Below are 24,807 nucleotides of genomic sequence, written 5' to 3'. Positions count from 1 at the left end.
ATTCAGGTTGCGAATGTTTGGAAAAATCTTTGAGGGCGGGTTCTCCATGAGATCTGAGTTCGGAACCTTTGTGTCACAGGTCAACACCAAATATGTTCTTGAGGAGGGACACCTGTTGAGATATCTAAAAAACTACAAGGAACAGCCCTATTGGGTTGTATACAATGGTGACGTAGGACTACGTGGTCTTATATAAAAATGTTATTTGTTAACTTGTAGCAAGAGCTTGTGTTTTGTGTAGGAATAGGAATTTGAGCGGAATTTTCTCTGTTTATACTCTTTAGTATGACATGTTCAGATGGATCAGCAAGTCAGACCGGACAATCCCAGGTTCTTCGGTTCAATGATTGGGCACTCGCAAGAGTCTCGACCCGTCTGCTGCTGGACAGAGGTTGAACTGGTGTCTGTGACAGGTTGGAAGGCCGCAGAATATCAGTGTCCACCCAGCTAAAGCTCCTTTCATTTTTAGTTTTTTTTTTCGTTAAACTCCTTCTCTCAACAAGTTGGTAAACCTTAGCCTTTAGGAGAAAGACGCTTAACACTTTTTTGGCGAATTTATGATCCTGGTTCACTTCATGGTTCCTTTTTATGCCTGTTCAGATAAGTTAGTACTTTTATTTATTTTCTCTTATGTGCTAAATCAATCAAGTAGAAATAAGAAAGGATGTCGGTTACACGCTCGAATAATTGAAAATTCAATAAATATTTAATCGAATAGCTGGAAAAATCTTAACGATTAATCATTAATCGAATAATTGGACTTTTAGGCATCCCCAGAAAATATTGTAATTTCATGTTTTTGGTGGTCCTTCGAAAATGTCGAACAGCAGAATTGCAACCAGCAAGTGTAACCCAAGAACCAGAAGCGGTGCGATGCTAGTTTTAATTGCTATGACGACGAATGAATTGAGGGCTTAGAAGCAGAGGGGTGAAAGTAAATTATCTTCTTCGATTTCCTCTTTTGATGACCATGGCTTCACTAACCTATTTCGCATCTATTTCTGCTAAGCTCTTCTATCATCCTGAAGAAAAAACGTATCCATGAATGTGTTTGCTGTCGAGTTATTAACGCAACAGAAAGTCGATGAAGAGAATCGATCAAAATCACTTGCACCCCTGATTCCAAGTTTGGTTAGAAGATTACAACTCTGGAGAGCATTTTGTGTGGTCGTTGGGGTCGTGTGGTTCTGAATATGGCGATGAGTGTGCAAAATGTTACGCAATTGTATCCTCCCTATTCGCACACGCCCGAAGATCGGAGGCGAATGCCACTTCGACTTGTTTCGTCTACTTACGACTCTCTGATCACTGTGTTGGGGAAGCAGTATGCACATGCACGTAATTGTACGTGGATTTGTTAGTTATTGCATTGCTGTAGGACAATGCTTGAAACTTACAACTTTTTCAATAGTTTCTAGTTAAAAATCAACCATCAAGCATTGCTATTGGTGCGTAGCAATATATCTGATCAATTAATGATAAAATTATTGAAATTGGTCCAGGGGGAGCTAAATTATTAACGTTCAAAATCTTTCATAATTTTCGGTTTTCACAAAGTGTACCTTCATATAGAAATCACAGACGATAATATTTTTAGAACACTAGTTCAATCAATGCAATCACTTCGAGTTTTCAGTATGTCATTAAGCAACATTTAACAGTTACAGCTCTTCATATGCTTGTTACAAAAATATAATAAAAATTGAATCAATAGAAATTTCACTAGCAACGTTCATTGATACTGAAAGTGCATTTGATAATGCATCTTATAACTCAATGAAAAACTCTATGTTGAAGCATGGATTCGACCAAAGCATTGTTAAGTGGATTGAATGATGAGATGCTTTTTAAAAGAGAAATCTTAGCAAACCTTGGAAGCTCATCCATTACCGTTAGAGATGTAAAAGGGTGTCCTCAAGAAGGCGTGCTTTCACCACTATTATGGTCTGTAATAGTGGACGAACTTCTCATAAACTTAGAAGCAAAGGGCATAGAGATTATTGGCTTTGCTGATGATATAGTCATAATAGTATGTAGAAATTTTGACAATGTTATTTCAAATAGAACGCAAACTGCTTTAAATTAAGACCAATTTCTATAAATAACTTAAAATTGAAAGGAATTTTTAGAACTTTCACGCACAGTTAAGTATTTGGGTTTAGTTCTTGACAGTAATCTTAACTGAAATTCACGTCTAGAGCAGGTTATCAATAAGAAACAAATGCTCTTTGAATAAGTATAAAAAAAAACATTTGGTAGGAAATTGGGCCTGAAATCTAAAATTATCCACTGGATTTATTTGACGATTATAAGACCTAAAACATCCTACGCATCATTGGTTTGGTGACCGAGAACTAATGAAAAATCGGCTCAAAAGAAGCTGGGTAGACTGCAAAGACTTGCGAGTAGTCTAATAACTGGTGCAATGAACAGTATACCAAGTATCGCACTAGATGCTCTACTTTATCTGCCTCGGGTGCATCAATTTATCGAATTAGAAGCCGTGTTCCCAGCAGAAATTCAAAAACTTCTCGATTGCACTTTACTGTTTGTGCAGAAATTATAATCATTCGAATATCTGCTTTATGTCTGTTAGTTAAGCAGCATTAAATACTTGAAAATCAGCTACAAGCCATTCAAAACTCGTATGGGAATGTGCAATGTCACTTAAGAAATTTCCAGGCCACTGTGAAATTGAAGGGAATGAAAAACTACAAGGAACAGCCCTATGGGGTTGTACGCAATGGTGACGTAGGACTACGTGGTCTTCTATAATAAATGTTATTTGTTAACAGCAGCAGGAGCTTGTGTTTTGTGTAGAAATAGTAATTTGAGCGGGGGTCTCTTTGTTTATACTCTTTATTATGACGCGCTTGGCATAGATGGCCCACAGCAACGCACGAAGAGCTACTGATTCCAATTAATAGCGGAGCGGCTTCTTCCTCCTTCTATGGATGCTCATCCCAAGTAACAATTTTGGTTTTATGAGGGTCCTGGAGACCATGATTTAGACTTGTAGCATGCTTTAAAACCTAGATAAAACTTACAATGTTACTTGGGATGTGGGCTACAGCTCGCTGCTTGCAGGCAGCCTTTCATTCTGTACTGGAGGATAATATTCAACGCCACGCGCCGAAAGCACTGCTGCTGCTGCTGCTGCCTATGTCAACGACCGGACATCACCACACACGGTAATTGAAACTGAATCCGATCAGCGGTTGTGGGCAGCCTTGATAGCTAGCTGCTAGCTGCACTACGCGGTGATTGAATAAACAGCGTTTGGTGAGATCGGATGGGATTCAACTTTGAAATCTGTGTTAGGGAAATCTCTTTTCGCAGGCAATCGGTGATGATTTTAACTATCATAGCAAGAGATGCACATTCGTGCAATTTTTAATAGCAATATTCTGAAAAATGATAAAGTCTTAAATTTAATAGATGCGTCGGAATATTTCTGATCGATTGGTGATAAAGTTTTTGAAATTAATCCAGGGGCAGCTGAGTTATTAATGTTCAAAATCTTTCATAGTTTTGTTACATGTTCCACTTTTGGTTTTCACAAAGTGTACCCCCATAAAGAAATCACAGACGTAGACCAATGTCAAAAGCCGACACGTTATCCATGCTAGGATCATCTCAACAATTCATAGGACCAGACCCATTCTGCGAGGTTTCTACTTGTTCTCTTAAAATGGATATCAAGAAATGGGAAAAAAATGAAAGTTGAGACCAACTAGAACAACACTTCGATTGCTAGGCAGTCAAAACGCTTCATAATTCCGAACATTTCAAAGACTAGCAGAATTCTTGAATTATCAAAAAAAAATCTCAGTATATACACAGTTTGATAACAGGACATTGTCCACGAAAATATCACGATTCTATGTCATAGAAAAGGAAGACTCTAAACACCTTCTATGCTCTTATATAGCAATAAACACCTTCAATAAAAGGATAAGGGACTGGCAGAACCCTTTGATATTTGGAATGTATTTTCATTTCATTCGAAATATAATACCTGGCAGGGAAAATACTTTTGGTCAGTCTATGCCGGTTGCTTTACAAAATAGACATACTGATAAAGCAATATGAAAACGAGGAATAGGGGAAATGGATGTAATGTCTGCCTAAATTCCCCTAATTTGGGCCTAATCTAATCTAATCTAATACAAACGTAGCCAGTACGAGAAAGCATCCTGGAAAATGATTAGGTTAGATGAGGTCTAATCATTTTTCTTGTCTAATTGATGTTTACAGCGTATCTGAGATATCAAGGCCAACAATTGAAATGGCCTTAACTCCATTTTGTAAACAAACCTTGTGAAGCCATTTTCTCGCGAACCGACGTCCGCAAAGACAAATCAACATAATGAACAGGTAGGGGAAATCCTCCTCTACCCGCTTGTGGTTTAGGTTTGCGAATGAAGGTTTTGGTTCGCGAGAAAATGGTCTTAAAAGGTTGGTTACAAAATGGAGTTAAGGCCATTTCAATTGTTGGTCTTGATATGATATAAACATCAATACGGCCAGTCCTACTGCGTTGTATCTCCCGCAAAGATGATTCTTGGAAATAAATGGGAACATTTCTTGAATATACAGGGGTGGAAGGATGCGTGGACATACCGTACCAAACGCTCCGAGTTACTATGTGTAGTTGTGTGTAATGTGTAAATATTTCTAGATAGAGCTGGAATTAGGGCCTAACAGCTTTTGTAAACAATGGCATTTCTCGATGATTTCTAGGAATTCAAGGCGCGCCAACGCAAACCAACACAGGCATCGGGTAGGGGAAGACTTCCCATACCTGATGGTGATATTGACTTGATTGAGCGAGCTTTGAGTTTCTGGAAATCATCGAGAGAAGTCATTGTTTACAAAAGCTGTTACGCCCTAATTCCAGCTCTATCTAGATTTGTACAATATTGAAGACTCATAAAATAATACAATGGAAGGATCTTACCGAATTTTCTCCTATGTACCACAACACATTGCTTGTTGAGCAGAAAAACGAACCACGTTTTGATTCACCGATTTGTTTGCACTTTCCCTTCTGTTCTGTGATTCCGTGCTTCACGCGGCAATTTCCTTCCGTAGATCGTTCTTGGTCGGTTTTGAACTTTTCTTTAGTATGTCCTGATTATAGCACTTTTTGCTCATTTTCACGCTGTTAAAACGACAATAATCAGATTCAGATCCTCCACATTTATGGTCTGCCAGATTCTCTCGAACTTCTACCAGTGATCGATGTTGTCTAAAACACCGGAGGGAAAACACGGCACCAGAACTATTCGCAAACTTTATCAATTTAATGAGTCCACCGCTAAAAATCTTCATTTTTCAAGTATTACACAACCGAAAAAGAGTTTTTAGACGGAAAACACACAGACAAGCTAGTCCTAAATGCTCCTAATTTGGGCCTTTACATAAATTCAGCAATCGTCTAAATTTTCAATAACAACCAAAAATATCCGAGTGTTCACTCGGCTGTCGACAAAAGCAGGCCACTCTCGATGTGTGCCACGCGATCGTCTGTTTTTTCGGCAGCAACCATTGTGTGGTCCTCCTCATTGTTCTTGATCAGCAGTTCTTTCGGTCGATGCGTCGTCGACTTTGGAAAGCAACCGTTTCGTGATGAGTGTGTGAGTGCCGACCACGTTTTGTGTCCATTGCTGCAATGGACGCGCTCTGACCCTCGTTGGCATACAACAATTTGCCATACAATGAAACTACTGGAAGCGGCTCCAGTTCTGATGGAGGAGGCTTTTTGGATAGCGGAAGATAAAGTGTTTATTGTGTTGTACCTTTTGACTATATTTTTAAGATGTTTTGTATAGTGACCAAGAATCCTCGGCTCTGTAAAGTTAATTCGGTTGAGCCTTATCAAATAAATTAATAAACAAAAAAAAAAAACCAAAAATATCCATTAGTACCGTCCCAATGACGCATTCATCTAGATAAAATTAATAAATAGCATATTTTTAGCTATGGGCCCAATCTAAGATCCATAGGCCAACATTAGAACTATTTCCCCTATACAACAAAATATCAAAGTAATAAACGCAGTGATGAGCATTTCAACTATTTTTTTCGAAAATATTCAACACAAGATATCAATTTTTCCGCTGTTGGCAGCCCTAAATACAACCAGACAGATGCAGGTGATGTTTTTGTCGCTTGCAGAACAGCGTTGTCAACACTGAAACATCGAAGAAATGAAAGTGCTTTGAGTTCTTAATTAAACTATCTACAATCTACCAAAATGTCGTCGCCCGAAAAAAAAATTCAATTGATCGTTGAAAAAATTGCTACTTAAATGCGTGTAAAAAATCGAAAAGTTGTATTATCTGAAAATCTTTAATCTTTAGATAATTAATTTTAGAAACTTCAGTTTTACATCGCAAACAGAAGAATCAGCTAAATTGATCGGATAGTCTCCGAGATCTCTGTTTCGCAAGGAAATAACACGTGGTTTCGAGAAAAGGGCTGCAAACAGCGGAAAAATCAATATTATTGGCTGAATATTTTCGAAAATTAAGCTGAATGTTGAATAATAACTAACTGAAATACCGAAGTGATTCACTTATTTTTTTTATGTTTTGTGCTAACGTAAGAACTACACGATACTCACAAAACGGTCGGACATTGTCCCGTAGATGGGCAACATCACGCCCGAAACCGGTCGACAGAAAGGTAAATTTTAATTTGTTTTAACGTTGTAAGAACGATAAGTGTTGTGTCTTGTCTCGCGTCGCGTCTTGTTAGTCCCGAAATGATTGCATTTATTCTAATGTTCTTAGAAAATTAAGAAAAATAAATCCCTTTTTTAAGAAAAATCAACATGCTCCTTAACAGAGCTATGCTTAGAAACTGTGCAGTCATCAATAAAATTACATCAACAGAGTGCCATCGGATGCCGTTTGCCTTCAAAGCTTGCCGATCCCGTCCCATCCCTTGGCACTCGAAACCAAACATTAGTATAACCAATTCAAGATCTGTAATTTTCTTTAATATTGTTTCAATGTGGCGGTCACTGCAACCCATGCAAAAATTTGGCTGTTGTCGTGATAAATAAGTTAGTGTTGCAAATTGCACCACCAATGAACAAAACCAAGTTTTTGTCGGAAGGATTCGGCGCTACACTGAAAACAAGGAAGCTTTGGAAGAATATTCCAAATGCTGTTTTCAGATCGTCGCCAACGGGAATGGAACTTGCACCGACAGAAAAAAAAACAAGCAGCAACATCGGCCATCTGTAATCGGTATTTATTTAGATAACGAAAATTAATTATTTACGGAAAATATCTACGATTCACTCATTTTGGTGTTGAATAACAGCCTCCATAATTTCACCTTCTTATTTTTCACAAACACGAACGCTTTTAAAGTCGATCGAAAATAACAATATGGTGGATTTGACGTTTACCTAGACCATTACCGAACTCAGTAATAGAACGCTTTGTTTACCGAAAATTCTGTAAAATATTTCACCGAAGTCAGTGATGAGGCTGATTTACAGACCTGCCGGTAAAAATGGTTACCGTTTTCTGTAAATTAAAATGAAATTACCGAAATTCGGTCATCTCATTTACAGTTTTCAGCAATAAAGCGAGAAAATACCGAAACATCTGTAATTTTTAGCATTACCGATCTAAGACGGTAATTTTTTTTACCGAACTCAGGGTCTCTTTTTAAGTGTGTAAATTGGTTTTACCCGTTATGTTGTCAGTGTTAGGGTACTGCACTAACCTTCGTTCATCAAGTCATTAAGATTTCCTGCACACTACAAAAAAGTCATGTAAATTTCCGTGCCCTGAGACCGACACATGCAAGCGGCCCAAATGACATAAGAATCAGTTGAAAGATACGAGAAAATCAATTCAATCAAGCATACTTTTAGACGAGTTGCATATGTTTCGGTTTGGGAACACTTAATTTTACATGACATGTTTGTTTACGTTCCATCAATTACGTCAAAGATGGATTACTTCTCGTGTAAAAATAGTTATTTCTAAGTGTGTGGACACGCCTCGAAGTCATCTGATAACAGAATTTACCAAAAATTAATCACTATTTCTATTTTCTGTTGCATATTCTCACCAATTCAAATGTACCGGTGTAAATACTACTTTCCTTTGATCATCCCACAAAAATTCCATAACACCTCCCATCAGACCAAGCGTGACCAGTGAAGACCAGAGAAATTTATTTCTTTTCGGCTACATTTTCCTCTCCGTAGTTTTATTGGATGTTTATTCGTGTGGAAAACGGTCAACCCAAGAACAGCTTTTCTGTGTTACGTTGAGTTATGTACTTCTGTTACTGGCCTTTACCTCCCCAGTACACCGAGAAAGAACGGTAGCAGGTCACATTCCCCTGGAAAAACGGCGAGGAAACCCGTACGGAAAGGACCCCGAAAATGGAGGTTTGCCTCCAATCAGTACCAGTAGAGAACCCGGGGTCGTTTCGTGCCCTTTAGCTTTGCTAGCCAGCAGTCACAGAGAACCGTAAACCGAGTTGCTCATAAATCAAGGGCCATAAAAATGAGACGACCTTAAGTGGAATCGATAAGTGGGGGAGAAAGTTGATGACCATTTCTCATATATTTAGATAGCTAGAAAGGGAAGCAGACGTTCCACCCCCTTTTTGTGGTGAAACGAACTTCCATTGCTATATTGCCGCAGACAAAGACAATTCGTCATCTGACAACAACTGTTGAGCCTCGATTGCATCGGTCAGTGGCCGTTGGAATGGAAACAGGCCAGAATCGATGAAAAGGGACCGGATAATAGAATTCGACTTCTTTTAAAGAGTGATGATAGCCGGTTCTAGAGCTCCGGGAAATATTTGCTCCCTCAATTTCATGCGAGAATGGATCTGTGGCAGATCTTTTCATTGGAACAGGTCGGAAGGATGTGTATCATTTAAAGTATGGTCACAACTTGCCGATTGATACTGAAACTTTGATCAGTTGCCATAATTCAGACCATAACATTTAATCTGTGTCAATGTCTGCATATAGTTATTACCCAACAATCATTTCCCCAAATTTCGATCACATTGAATTTCAAACAGCGACAATGTTTCCATCCATGTCCATAATTCATGCAACCTTGCGTCTGCAGACCAATTACCACCAACTGATGGTGATCGATGAGGTGACGGTGGCGGCGACGACGAAGACGACCGTCCAAAAAGGTTCACCAAAAGGGAAATCAATCGTCTCAAAGTCGTTTGAGCTGCCCCCATTAGTTTCGATTTTGGACAGTTTTATGACACACTGAAAGGGTCTGACGGTGATCCACGCAACCATCATCACTGCGAGACAATGTGTCTTTCCAGTAGACTCGCTACTGCTCCCCCATATTGGGTACTAATGTCTGAGAAAACTTTGCAACTTTGGTTCGCAATCACGGGTAGGGCAGAGAGGGTGAAGCACAAACAACAGCTCACCACCAGTAGCAGGTCGGCGGCAGCAGCATTTCATCAAGGGCAAACGAGCTTTGCCATAAATTTGTCGTGAAAACACAGAGGAAGAGAAACCCTTCTCCAGTCCTACCTACCAAACTATGCATGAGCGTACGATAGTCGCCGCAGCAACAGCAGCAGTGTCATGTGGAGGAAACTTTTGTTTTAACCCTTCAGCGTGCTAGCTCGCTGGCATGGAATACGATGCTGCTGCTGCTGCTGCTCGCATCTATCATGGTTATTCATTTTTAATGCAGTGTGTTCACCGGAAACTGCTGCTGGGGTGTGCTTTTTTGCATGACATGCCAAACAGCCATCGACCACCGCGCGTGTGGTACACTATCTCCGTCATGATGGCTCCTCAGCAAAAGGAGCAAGGAGAAGGACGGATGGGCCAAGTAAGACCACGAATCATCAGTAGTGTGTATACTAATACATATTTATGCTAATGTCTTTCTGTGTGGGAACATAAAAATGAGTAATGTTGTTAGCGAGATGTTTACAACAGGTTCCGGAATCTGTGCTGGATTCTGCGTGGCGTCGCGTTTGGTGTTCTGGTTGTATGTCTTCCTGTGGGGGGCACTTAGTGAAGCAAATCGGGAATGATTGTACCGAGTGATTTGTATGAATATTGCTGTGGAATGTGAACAAATACACATCATGATATAAGTGCCTCCCTGATATTTATTATTTTTGACGTAGGACTACGTCTGCGATTTCTATATGGGGGTACACTTTGTGAAAACCGAAAATGGAACATGTAACAAAATTATGAAAGATTTTGAACGTTAAAAACTCAGCGCACCCTGGACCAATTTCAATAATTTTATCACCAATGTATCAGAAATATTTCTACGCATCTTTTAATAAGTAAATTTAACGTTTTATAATTTTTCAAAATGTCACTATTGGAAATTGCACGAATGTGCAACTGTTGCTATTATAATTTAAATTATTGCCGATTGCCTGCGAAAAGCGATTTTCCTAATACAGATTTAAAAGTTGAATTCCATCCGGTCTCAGCAAATGGTGTTTATTCAATCACCCCGTGGTGAGTGGTGCCGTTCTCCAGTCTACAACGAAAGGCTCCCCGCAAGCAGCTAGCTATCAAGGCTGGTCTCAACCGCTGATCGGATTCAGTTCCAATTACCGTGTGTGGTGGTGTCCGGTCGTCGGCATCATCAGCAGCAACGCTTTTGACGCGTGGCGTTGAACATTGTTCTCCAGTACACAACGAAAGGCTGCCTGCAAGCAGCGAGTTGCAGCGCACATGAGCATCAATAGAAGGAGGAAGAAGCCACACCGCTATTGATTGGAATAAGTAGCTCTTCGTAAGTCGCTGTGGGCCATCTATGCCAAGCGCCTCACATTCTCATTCCAAACAACATACAGCTCACCAGCCTCATCTGTGTTTAACACCCTAATAGCTCAGCATTTCTCAACCATCACGACAAAACGGTCCTTTTTAGGACCATCATAAATTTGTAAAAGAGTATTTTTTGGACATTTGTCAAGGTCATCAATCGGATGTCAGTTCCCATATCAAGATAGAGCTGGAATTGGGGCGTAACAGCTTTTGTAAACAGTTACTTCTTTCGATGATATCTTGAAAGTCAAGGCTCACCCACGCAAATCAACATCAAAATCAGGTAGGATAAGACTGCCCCTACCCGACAGTAACGTTGGTTTGCGTAGGCGTGCTTTGAATTCCTAAAAATCGTCGAGAGAAGTCATTGTTTACAAAAGCTGTTACGCCTAAGTCCAGCTTTATCTATATATGTTTAAATCTAACATACCATGTTCTTGAAGACAACATTGGGAGGTGCAATTTCAAAAACGAAAGGCGTTCGCGACATGAAAGTGGTCTGATTTTGATCCAGAGATGATGGATTTTAATTCTTAATACGCCAATCGATAGGAATTTTTTCTACAAATCTGTTAAAATTAAGATTTTATCATTTTTCAAAATACCACTATTGACTATTACACGAATGTGCAACTGTTGCTATAATAATTAAAATGTCGATTGCCTGCGAAAAGCGATTTTCCTAATACAGATTTCAAAGTCGAAATGCATCCGGTCTCACCACGCGGTGTTTATTCAATTCAATCACGGTGAGTGGTGGCGTTCTCCAGTACTCAACGAAAGGCTGCCTGCAAGTAGCGAGCTGCAGCCAACATGAGCATCCATAGAAGACGGGAGAAGCCGCACCGCTATTGATCGGAATCAGTAGCTCTTCGTGAGTCACTGTGGGCCATCTATGTCAAGCGCGTCATACTGAAGAGTATAAACAGAGAGAACCCCACTCAGATTTCTATTCGTACACAAAACACAAACTCCAGTTGCAGTTAACAAATAAGATTTGTTATATAAGACCACAGTCCTACGTCATCATTGCGTACAACCCCATAGGGCTGTCCCTTGTAGTTTTTTTTTTTAATTTTTAGACCTAACTGAAATCTGAATTACACATAATTGAACTTAGCTGAACTCCGTAGATCCCGTAGAAAGAAAGGTTCTGAATCGGATAAAGTACCTTCCGTGTTTATTCGTCGATGTGCTGAGGCACTCTGACCATCCGTTTGTTGGTTAATCAACCTTTCACTATCGTAAGCTGTCTTCCCAGACGAATGGAAGTTGTCTGCGGTGACACCCAGCAAACATACTTTTAATTATATATCATAAAAAACGCTCCTTTTACAAATCCCAAATGATCCTTAAACTCCGGTTAAAAATTCCTTAAAAAGTGTGAATGATTACTGAAAACTGTAGGCACAACTATTGGTGAATTCATAGGTAGTTCAGAGGAAGACTTTTTTTAAAGATTATGATCAGAAGTCCAAATAAGATTCTGAAGCAACTCTGACGGTTTTTCAGGGTGCACTCTAAAGGAACTCAGGAGGAGAGATGAAAGTGAATTAAACCTACTACAAACTTAATTATGATATGGAAATAATTCTGACACTACTGCTTATGATCTCTTAGGGCCTAAAAAATCTTTTAAATCTTAATCAATCATTCAATTATTTAAAAAAAAAAAGAATTATAAGGGGAATTCCCAGTGGATATCGGCGATACCGGCGTAATGGTTAGCATCCATACCTCTCACGCCAAATTCACGATCGTCATCAGCCGTGTTTGCTCGGAACCAAATGCTGATTGCATCAAAGGTAAACATTGCTTCAGAGCAACACACACACAGGTATGATTGACAGGCGTTCGTGCAGTGCTGCCAGAAATTTTCATATATAATGTTTTTTTTTTAATGACTTTTGAGCGCTACTGTGCATATGTAGGGATAAATACCAAACACCTTTTAAAACTGTGCGTTGCGCTGATCGTGTTGTAGTTTCATTGTTGAGTAGTTTGAAACAATTTTCATACTAAGCATTGCGAACAGCCATACACGCAAAACAAATGGCATGAACATCAAATGTAAGAATCGTTTTTTTACATCCTCTGCCTGTTTTACTACACAAAATGTAATGTCAGTATGTCATTCCGAAGAACAAAACGGCGAGTGAAGAAGCCTCCTCCTTTAGGCTGATTGCGTTCCCCGAGGAAACTGGAGTGCCCCAGAGATCCATCATAGCGATAGCGCTATTCCTGGTGGCAATGAACGGGGTATTCAGCCGACTGCCCAAGAATGTGCACGTAATCGTTTATGCCGACGACATACTCATCGTCGTAACGGGACGAACGACTAAGCGGACCAGGAACATAGCTCAAGCAGCAATCTCCACCGTCGGCCAGTGAGCGCTTTCGGTTGGTTCCAGCTCTCCGCGCCGAAGAGTGTACGGTGCCATATCTGTCACTCGGGCCATCTGATTCGAGGACCACCAATCACCATCCATGATCATCCGATTCCGCCCAAGAAAACAGTGCGTGTGCTGGGGGTAGTACTGGATCGCACCCTAAGCTTCAAGCAGCACTTCAGGATGGTGAAAGAAAGCTGTCGTAGCCGCATCAACATAGTCAGGACAGTCTTCCGTTCGCATCGCTCCAGCAACCGTAAGATACGCTTTCGTGTCGCTCGAGCTGTTATCGACAGTCGACTTTTCTACGGTCTCGAAATAACTTGCTTAGCCACCGAGCAGCTCAACCACATCCTCGCTCCGGTATACAATACCCTACGTACGCATCGTATCCGGCCTTTTCCCTTCCACGCCTGCAGATGCCGTATGTGTGGAAATCGGAATCCTCCGTTTTCGCTATCGATCTACTGCAGCCATTGCTACGAAAGCCGCTGCCCTCGCTGCTAAGACATCCGGGAACGAAAGGGTCTTTCTCCTCATCGAAAGGAATAGAGCCCTCCGCACTGCAGCCAACCGTGACCTTCCCCCGGTGGCCAGGGTCCACAAGAGTTGGCGATCAAACGTCGTCAAAATAGATAAGCGGATTAGGAGTGGATTCCAAGCCGGAGATAACTCTGTAGCTTTGAGACGTTCTGTTGCAGAGCTTCTCGGATCGGTTTATCCGGGGCCCGTTCATCGCTATCATCTCAAGACTCCGGACCGGCCATGCGAGGATTTCTTGTAATTTCGGTGGGACACCTTTTCGCAAGGTTTGTTCAATTTGCAGCATCCTCGCCTCGGTGGAACACGTGCTGTGTGTCTGCCCGGAGTTCCAGAAGCTACGCAAACAACACGGACTCCCGGAGAACGTCAAGAATTTGCTTGGTTACGACGTTGGCTGCGCCGATCGACGTTGGCTGCCCTGATCGCCTGAAGGACGCCCACTTGTATAATCAAATCTAGCCCCCCGTCGGTGGCTGCGCTGATCGTGTTTTCCTCACGTTTCTATTTTTTTTTCTGCCGTCGGGGTTTCTCCGCCGGACGGGATACTGTCTCCTACGGTGGAACTCTACCTTGTTCAAGCACCCAGTCCTCACCACAGCCCCGATGTAATTCTCACTTTACATTAAGTTTTTAAAATGTTGTCTATCTCATTCGTAGGGTAATCAAATTTGAACCAAGATCTAGCCTGATCATCTGCTAAATAACGTAATGAACTAGCCTACGGCTAAAAATCACGGTAATAAAGGAAAAAATGTCAGTATGTAGGGGAAATGCAGGTAATGTCGGCCTAAGTGTCCCTAATTTGGGCCCATACATAAATTCAGCAATCGACTAAATTTTCAATAGCAACCAAAAATATCCATTAGTAACGTCCCAATAACGCTTTCATCCAGATAAAATTGATAAATAGCAGATTCTTAGCGATGGACCCAATCTTAGATCCATAAGCCAACATTAGAGACATTTCCCTAATGTAGTGGATAAACAAAATTTTCCAGAATTTATTTGTTTGGATAAAACCTTCTTAAGATGATTTTTTAGCCGCAGCGCATTTGGGAAATCAAGCTCAAGCGAACAAATTAGTTCAATAAATCATATAATCTGTTCATGCGGTGAAACATTGAAAAGTGTGTACGATTTTTATGCAAATCTGTAATAGAATCTTACATTTCCCGGTTGGGTGTAGAAGTATTAATACTTTCCACATAAAAGCAGCACCAATACATTACAAGCAACCCATCATCAATTCAATAAATTTAAATCAAAACGCAAAGCAGATAATAAGCAGCTCTGTGTCTGAATATCTTCTGACCGACAGTCAGTGGTATATGTCCGATTCCTTGCAGGGAATCTCGTTTTTGTCCATGAAATAACCAAATGTGCTTACTATCAGCTATGGTATGCTCTTGTAGACTGGATGTATGCTGTAACCAAGCACTATCATAACCGGTTATGGTATGATAAGATAGCTGACATTAGCGTTGAAGTTAACCGATGTATTGGAAATCCAAAGATGGGTTTAAATTGCTTAAGAGCTGCACACCGCTCGCATTTTCTGAAGAATAGAATCAAGCCAACCACTTCGGCATCAGTAGAGAAAAGGCAAACCAATTCCACCAAGGTGGTATAATAATAATTTAAAATTTTCTCATCAACTAAAGCTGAAAAGAGACACCTCAGTAACTTCAAATTCAGACGTGTTTAACCATCAACAAATACAAGAAATAAAGATCACTTATAGTCAATATAAACGGCATGTTCTGAGGATGGTAAAAATTATCGTTATCGTGATAATTGAAAGTTTACGAATACAAATATATTGTTTGATCTTTCAAGGCTAGTTAATTTTCACCTTGGGAAAGCCGCAGTTGGTTGCCCGCAGCACATTGATGGTGTATACTTTTAAGTCAGATTCAATCCGAATAGACAGCTATGGATATCGACTTACACGCTACCCTCCGTGTATGTTAACAACATGCTCTCTCAACCCACCACCACTTTGTGGATTTGTAGCATACAAGTGCTAAAAACGGAACGACCGCTGAATTATTTATGCGGTGTAGTTTTTCACAACCTTCCGTGCAGCTGTTGCTATCTATTGCAGTGGTAATGGCACGTGGTACCAGTGGTTAACCCCCACCCAGTCGCTTTTGATCCAACGGCCTTGACCCATTTTGCAACTCTGTAAATGGCAAACATTCGAGTGAATACGTCTAATTGAAAGCTGAGAACGACTCGAATTGTTTCAGCAGGTGATGGTTAAAATAAAAAATAATAATGTCAAAAAGGGAAAATTTCCCACTGATTGGATCGAACGCAGAACAAAGTTTCCGATCGAATCCAATCAGTTCAGCTCCGGTTGTGATTAAAAAGAAACCGTAAAATAATGGAACAAACAAACAGGAGACGAGCCATTACGTCTAACGACTATGGATTGGTTCAAAGTTTCAATCAAATTGATCACCTTTTTTTTTTTGTTCTTCAGATGAAGTTAATACGATTGAAGTTGGAGCTCCACTCAGTGTCATTATGATGTATCAAAGTGGGAATCGATGCAATGTGTGTATTTATCAGCAGTGGAAGAGTTGTCTGCTGTCTGTGGTCTTTTGTTTTTTAGCAAGTTCGAAAATAAAGAATATTGCACACTGCTGTACCGGAAAGACAGCATGCGTGTGCTTGGAATTGGAAAATACTGTTTTAAGCATCATCCCTGAAACCCCTTTATATCCGGAGTTCGAATGTCAAACCCTCTTTGGCCTTGGGTCAACCCTTCAAAATGACATAATTGAGTGCTCCTACCTAAGTATCCTCGCCAGTTTGTGTTCGAAGCTCGGAACAGGGGCAACTGTCCCATCCTAAACTCAGCAACACAAAGGCTTTCGGTGAAATGGCATTCGGCCAAACTATCCATAGTAAAAAAAATTCGCCCCTCCCTAGCTCGAAACCTGGTGACGTGCTTGCATTTGGAGGATGTAACGCATGACTCGCAGCCTGCGCGATCTCGACCACCGAATACGCTTTCTGTCTCTAAAACGAGTGGTTTAACCCGTAAAAAAAAGAACCATAAAGGCACAATGAAATGTATTGTAACCATACAATAGAATTTATTGTATTTACAATAATTCATATTGTCTACAACGATAAAATAACCATATGATGTATTGTTTTCACAATAGAATCTATGGTAAATGGTAAAATCTACAATAGAACAAGGGGGTTGTTATTTATCTTAACCATAGGAAAAATAACTTTTTCCCGAACAAAGATGAGCCATTTACCATTAATTGTATTGTTGTTCTATTGTTGAAAATTCTTACTATATGGGACGTATTGTAAATCTATTGTAATAACAATATGTTAAAATTTCTTGTACAATATACGTACAATAAGATCGATTGTTGGTAATAGATTTTGTTGTGATTGTATTTTATTTTATGGTAATTGTATTGTTATTTTTTTCCGGGAAGCGCCACCTCCGAAGAGGACCTCTCTTCAAGGCTCGATTTGCCCGGCAAGAAACCCAACCTCAGGCGGGAAGAGACCAAAATTTAATTTGAGAGCGATTCAGCAGACTGAAATCCTATGAGGGATTGAGATTCTCACAAACAGCGGCCGCTTCAAACGGTCCTAAGCGAAAGTTGATGCCAACCGTCACATTTATCGTCGATGTCGTCACATTTATCATCACTGGAGGAACTTTTCCTTTCATATTTCCTCCACCGATCGTGACACGCGAGTGCGGAGACTGTTTTCCCAGGCAGTCCAACCTGGAATAAATTCAACTACAGCAAAAACACAACAACAACAAAAATAACGCAAAACAGAACGACACCAAAATGTGAAGAATCTAGCCAAAAAAAATTAACTTTACGGGGAAAGCTTTTACTTTACGAAAACAACATTTATTGAGGGCTAAATAGCGGAAATCATTATATGATTTATTCGTTTTCCTAATCAAGGTTTATTCATGGCACTTGTTCCTTTCCCATTCGTTTGTTTGTTTGCTAGCTCTCCCTAATCGTGTGTGCGGTTTCCTGACCTAGTTCTAGCGATTGCTAGCCTAACATGTTAATTTTCTTCGAGCTCATGGGTTTGTGTTTGTGGAGATTCGCATGCGTTTCATTTACTCACGGTAATCATTGTCATCACTGCTTCATCCGTATCGGCACAGAAGCATCCCTTTGTCGGAGTGAGGTTGGCAAAGTAGCACCCTATTCAACGGTGGTGGTGTTGCACATTGCACCCCGCACTGGAATTGGTACTGAACTAGCGCCGATTGCCGGTGGCGCAAATGTCAACGAGGGGATCGTCGAAGACGAATAATGTACGTGGGTTCACGTGGTTGATATTGGCGGATTCGGCCAACGCTCTGCCGGAGATCAGTTAAACGGTGTCTCCCTTCCGAATTCTCCCTCGAACCGGGAACCTTGACATTGAAGCGTGGGGTCTAGAGAGCGCGTGCGGTGTGCCGAGTAAAGCCATATATCGCTAGAAGCGATGCGGTGCAAGCTCCAATCATTTCAGTTACATCTCCACACAAAAGATATTATTCACCTAACATTTCTACGAACTTTGCACACACAATAAGTGGACCGCACGTAACTTTAACCTACAGTTTGAATCTCAACAGGCTAACGGAATTTTTAACTTCACATACCACGAAAAACACACCGCAAGTACACTTAAGTACTAACTACTCGCACTCCTGCCTCTTCCACGGTTCAAGTCAAAGTGAACGAGTAGAAGTTCCAGAAACCCTCAGATAGGTGTGAATTCAACGGTCATCGTGGCCGGAAGTAGGTCAAATTACCGAAGTAAATCGACGACCTTTCAAACGACAATTTTCATAATCTTTCTCTGCAAACCATTCCATGCTACATCTCTTTCCTTATCATGCAATTTTAATAAACGATCTTGCTCAAATCTGTTTTCGGTTACTCTTTTATACGAGAGAACGGTTCGGATTCGAACCCCGGACTTTAACGAATAGGTAGTGTATTCGGATCAATTGGAATGAATTAGCTTAACGTTGGTTTTGTATGACAAGTATAACTATATATAAGTGGTCGTACGTTCCTTGGCGGTGAACACATTTATGAATTTAATTGTAAAAAACGAAAGTTCATGCAATATACCATAATGTGAAAAATAGTATAATTAGGAATTCTGTGCAAATATTTAAATAACAAAATAAATAAATAGAAAAGCGTACTTGTTACAAGGACGATTGTGGACCTCAATTTGTTCATCTTTCTCGGTTTTTTCATCATTTTCAACGTAACGGTTTAGAATATCCGGTGTTGGAATGCTCGATCATTTCACGTAAATTACTTTCTGGTTGTACTGCGCTACCTTTACTTTACAGAACGTTTTGAAGCAGCTGCTTTTGAAAAAATCAGTTATTCACAAGACTGAAAAAAATACAGCCCTAAATAGGCAGTACTTCTTAAATTTAATTTATTTTACAGAATAATTGTTTCTTTTACAAATGTTTGTGCTAAAACTGTTCATTGTTGACCTTTCATTAAGCCTCAAGAGAACAGAACATTCTTACCGGATGTTTACAAAATTGCTAATACCACCCCTACAGGGTACTCATTTTACCCCAACAGATAAATGTCAGTTACATAACAAACATTTTTAAAATCTTCTTTCATAAGATTCAAAAGTTTACTTTTAATATCAAATTTGTATTGATGATGTAAATAGGACTTAAAACTATCAATTTGTTTAAACATCATTCGAGTTTTCCACTGAATTTTGTATGATAAGAGATGATTTTTTAAGGTGGCCAAACTGCCCCACTTTCCCCTATTTATCAAAGGGAAGTTTGTTTTACTATCGTCCCCTTGTTGCAAAACGTCAATAACAATCTCGTTTTTCCAGCAAATGACGTCCGTAGTACGAAATTCCCTCAAATTAAATTCGATTCTTCCTGACTTCTTCTTGCATGAAGATGGAAATTAGAATTATAATTGTTAATGAAAACCCAACTGCGGTACAAATTTACCTATTCATAGTGTCTGAAAAGAAAAAAAGTTATACACTCTACATGTGACATCGAATAAGTTGCCTTATTGTTTACTTGTATATCTTTTTCACATTTGATCATATTTGATTGTTCGGTAAAGTCAGTAGATCATCCCATTATTTCCTTTATTTAACGTCGGTCTCTGTTCCGCAATCTAGTGCCAATCACCGACGGACATCAATTGCCATCCATTGACGGCAATCGAATGTGCAGGAAGGCAGCTTCCACACCTGCGTAGGATATCGCATCCATTCATTCAACACTCAAGGGCCGGGACCAACGGCTTTACTTCCCTTCCGAAGGAAGACGTGACCAGAGATTTTTATGCCTTAGAAAAATCCCACCGACCTCCGCTGGGATTGAACCAATCATCATCCCATTCAATAATCAATAGTGCACTGTCAAAGGCTAGTGAATCTTACCTTTTACTCCTGTTGCTACTGTGATTGCTATTGTTATTCCTTATTGATAGTGACTATACTAGGATGAACCTGAAACAAGGAAAACAAATAGGTTACACTTCTGCGTGATTTCTAATCTTGTGTATTTTGTTCTCTAGTTTGGAGTGGCTTGGACAGTTTAGAGATAACGAGTGTCTTCTTTTTTTTCTTTCCTTTGTTCTACGTCGGTCTATACGTTATTATTGATTTTATATGCCACCAATAAAGATCATCAGGCCAGCATAATTTTCTTTTGTGTATGCCCGAGGTGCGAACTAAACATCAATAACAAATTCACTAACAATTGATAAATGTAAGCGTGTCGATGACCGGCTGATGCTGTCGAGTGTTTTATTTGTGCTGTTTTGTATCTTCAACTTGAACTTCGACGTTTCAAACACTCAATCGTGTGCAATCAATTCTTCAAGTTCATAAATAGTTTTCCTCCAGCTGTTTGTTTATGACCCAAAAAAAAACAGGGCCCTTCTTAAAAATCATGGTTTTTATGCAGATTTCAGAATTTTGCACGATGAGATATGGGAGCAAAATCTCTAATGGTATATATTTCTCAAACAAAGCTGGATCGCCTCCGCTTTTTGTTGATTCTATGCAGTGCTGATAAAAATCATTCCTTCTACACTCAACTTAGCTGAAAATGAAGACTACCTTAACAGATAGACCAACTACCAGCATGAATTTGAATTTTGACATAAACACATTCTCTTGATCAAGGCAAACTCTGAGTATCGAAGTCAACATTTGTTTTTGTTCATTCGTGGCTGGAAGGTTATTATCGTCTTTGTTGTTGTGATCGCCTCTGATTTTGATCATTTTTGGTTGGATAATCAAGCAGTGGTTAATATCAACTAACGCGTATTTCCGGAGTGATTTGAGATTCGGGCGTAATTGCATTTGTAAACAAACACGTCAATCACCGATTTCTCGCGAATAAAAACTCAATCTCGAAAAGTAATAACACTATGAGGTAGAGGGTTGATTCCTCTATCATTTGGTATAGTTTGTTTGTGAGATTGAGCTTTTATTCAAGAGAAATCAGTAACTGACGTGTTTGTTTACAAAAGCAATTACGCCCAAATCTCAAATCACTCCGGATTTGTTGATTTATAATGAACACATTTGTTCGATTCGCTCGTACTTCACAGCGAAGATAACCTAATAAAAAATAACCATAAACGAACGATAACCCAAATCATTGAACTATTCCACAAATGGTTTGAATGATACCCAGAACACGTCGTTAAGCAAATTAACCATACAATTTCTATTAGGGTATTCTAAACGAACGCAATTCATCAACAGTGGGTTAAAATGCTACTAGTTGCGTGTGATGGTAAATGATAAAAACAGACACTGATTCTATGGGCGATTAAATCTCAAGAGCTACTCGATAAACATATTGTATTAAATATTCATATTTTTTCCAATTTATCGGTGACAATGGTTAAGATAGATCGATTTTGACTTTTTATTTTCAACCCGCATTACTGTTTTGATGGTTGCCCTATTCGTCACTAGAGGCTTAAACGATCGCCTAGTTTCTGTTGGATTCGTATAACCCCATATTATTGAATATAATCACGGTAGCGTGAAACTACTTGTCTTATGTCGTTTTCGCTTTTGCGGTGTAGCACTGGTGTAGTGTAAGCAGGAATAAGCGCGAGTCTTAGACAGCTCAACATCATTTGTTTGTAAACAAAGGTGCATCCTATATCTACACCTTAAAATATTTCGGTGTACGGCAGTGTAACACCGGTGTAGCTACACCGCAAAAACGAAAACGACATTAGTTGTCAGCCTAATGTCGCGGATTCACTTGTATGACCAACTATGAACAACAATTCTGTTATGCAGAATGAACAATAAAGAAGAAACTAAGCTTATCGTAAGGATGCGGCCAGATTCGAATCCCGGTCTTGGTCTCGGATGGAAATTTACAAACTTTTACCCGCGGTTTTTTCGGAAATTCTTGCCAGGCATTTATCTCAATTGGCATGGGCTTCGATGAGATATCCACAAGACTTTATGGATAACCATACAATATTGAAGGAAGTCTGATGTCAATACGTATTAATCCCAAGTATATAAGCTCTTTAATTACGAATCGTCAACTTTTGTCGTAGCTGAGTGGAGTGGGCGGAAACTTCTCGAGTTCTATACAGACCTACAAGCGACGGATAAAGCGCTTCCGCTGAAGTCTGCAGTGGCCGAGCACCCTATTTTTGAAGCAAGACATAGCCTAAGGGGAAGATGTTGGATAGTTTTCATCGGTGGTACATTGCGGTAGGAACCACAACAACTGCATCAGACCGTAGCTTGGTAGGCTTGAAGGTTGGTGGTGTGGAATTAGGAGATGGTAGAGGGCATCATAATCAGCGATACGATAGTCTTGGGTGATATCTTTGAGGACACGCACTTCTGAGTCGATCAGATGATTTAAAACTGGTTCGACGATGTTACTCCCAGGGTGCACACTTAGAAAAATTGATGTAAATTTAGGTGCTCTGAGACTGACATATACGAGCGTCAATTTTGACATAAAATTGAGTCATAATAGACGCGAAATTCAGCTCAATCAAACGTACTTTCGAACTTTTCAGTCTCGGAGCACTTAATTTTACATGACATGTTTGTTTACGTCTCATCCTTTACGTCAAAGATGGATTCCGTCACGTGTAAGATTAGGTATTTCTAATTCAACTCTCGTCGGTCGAGTTTTGAGTTTACTTTAGTCGGGTAGGATTTAATATGCAGAAATTTTATTCATCACCGATAGTGTTTCTGCTTCGCTTCTTTACACCTGAAGAGAATCAACAGTTTAAAGGGACATCGAGGCAAAATTTTATAGATGCGTTGAATTTGCTTGAACACCCCATAGGTTTGATGGCTTTCAGTTCCTCAACCTTTCTTCTCACGACCCACTGACGTTCTAATGATAATGAAGGTGAATGCTTACCGTGATCCATCAGAGAAATTTAGAATGTAAGCACAATCATAAAAGTAATAACATTCGTGGTTGCCAAACTCATGAAACCCTTGACAGCACACCATGATTGACCTTGATAGGCACGTTCAGCACAGCGTTTGGCACAGCATTAGGCATAGCTATCGGCACAGCTCAATCACTCGGCACGAATTAAGGTGTGCAGAGTTGATTACGCCGTGGGATGTGGTCATGTTAAAATTCAAATTCATGTTTATCTTTTAAGGTTGCTTTGATTTCCAGTTAGATGCCCATATTAGATTAGATTAGATTAGATTTCCAGTCAAATGTGTATCTGCTAAGGAGAAAATGGTTTTTTCAATATTAAAACAATGGAAAATCTTGGATAAATATCTGCCATGTCCTTGTTTTTAAGTCTGAAAGGCTAAAAAGCGATTATAAATAAAAAAGATTCTAAAACAAGCTTATAAAGAAGATTTTCAAAGAAGCTTCCAAAGAAGTTTCTTAAGAAGATTCAAAAAGAAGTTTCTCTAAGAAGCTCATAAAAGTAGCTGATTCTAACAGAAGATTTTTAGCGGCGCCGGTGGTGTAGTGGTAAGCGTGACTACCTCTCACCCCAGCAGGCCTGGGTTCAATCCCAGTCGGCTTCGCCAAGATGTTCTGAGACAAAACATCTCTGATCACGGTTCATGAGTTGATGGGTCGATAGGTTGGGTCTAGGTGTGGGAGCTGCCTTCCTGGTGTCGGTAGCATTGGTGCTCAGCACGGAAAACAAGAGCGACCAAAAACAAATCGAGAGAAAAAAAGCTTCTTTTGGAAGCTTATTTTAGACGCTTGTCTGAAGTTCCACTTCTTTGACTAAAACGAAAACACAAGCAGTAGAGTAAATTTGAGTAGCTACACACAAAGAATTTTTTTTTTTTTTTTTTTTTTTTATTATAGTCACTTTAACACTCTTGGGTCATTCGTGACTTGTCCGGGGGTGAGATTTGAACTCGTGAACACACAAAGAAATAACTTCATTTACACGAGACGTATTCCATAAATCATGGAACGTCAGCAAATAATTTATGAAAAATTAAGTGTTCTTAAACCGAAACATAAGCAACTCGACGACGAGAACGTTTGATTGAATTGATTTTCTCGTTTCTTTGAGCTGATTCTTGTGTCAAAAGGGCCGCTTACATGTGTCGTTCTCAGGGAACCGAAATGTAAGGGAGAACAGCCCATAATGCACCCCTGGGGTAAAATGCCCACTTATAGAAAAACAGCGATAACTTTTCCTCAGTTGCATTTTCCGGGTAACGGTTTGTGATTGTTTTCAACTGGAGGTTTAACAAATAATTCTTGATCATAAAATCATGTATTGATCTACTGATTCCTTAAAAAAATTGCATTTTGTGCAAAACAGGACACAGTTGTTAAAATCATCGACTGTAAATTAAGCTTTTATCATCATGTATCACAAAAAAAAAATTAAAAAATTTACGTTTCGTATATTTTTTAGATATTTTACTTGATGAATCACAGTTTAACATTCTATTGAGATTTTGAGACCTTATTTCTGATGTAACATAAAGAAATAATCATTTGAAATACCGCATCCCTTT

The 24,807-nt window shown here is 39.7% G+C and overlaps 1 protein-coding gene across 4 annotated transcripts in view; it reads right to left on the bottom strand.

Moving 5' to 3' along the window:
* The window catches only part of LOC135712517 (Ig-like and fibronectin type-III domain-containing protein 1), a 573,983-nt gene that overhangs the window by 361,043 nt on the left and 188,133 nt on the right, over positions 1–24,807 (bottom strand). For 3 of the 4 annotated variants that reach the window (XM_065235464.1, XM_065235462.1, XM_065235465.1), the window contains one exon: positions 20,218–20,286. The exons of the other annotated variant lie outside the window; for it this stretch is intronic. The gene's annotated coding sequence lies outside the window, so the exon portion shown is untranslated. The remainder of the gene's footprint in view (positions 1–20,217; positions 20,287–24,807) is intronic. 4 annotated transcript variants of the gene reach the window in all.

This window comes from Ochlerotatus camptorhynchus, unplaced genomic scaffold, assembly GCF_037179485.1.
Source record: "Ochlerotatus camptorhynchus isolate MF236.1 unplaced genomic scaffold, CSIRO-AGI_Acam_v1.1 ptg000491l, whole genome shotgun sequence".
NCBI classification, from domain to species: Eukaryota; Metazoa; Arthropoda; class Insecta; order Diptera; family Culicidae; genus Ochlerotatus; species Ochlerotatus camptorhynchus.
This window is presented reverse-complemented; position numbering and strand designations above follow the sequence as displayed.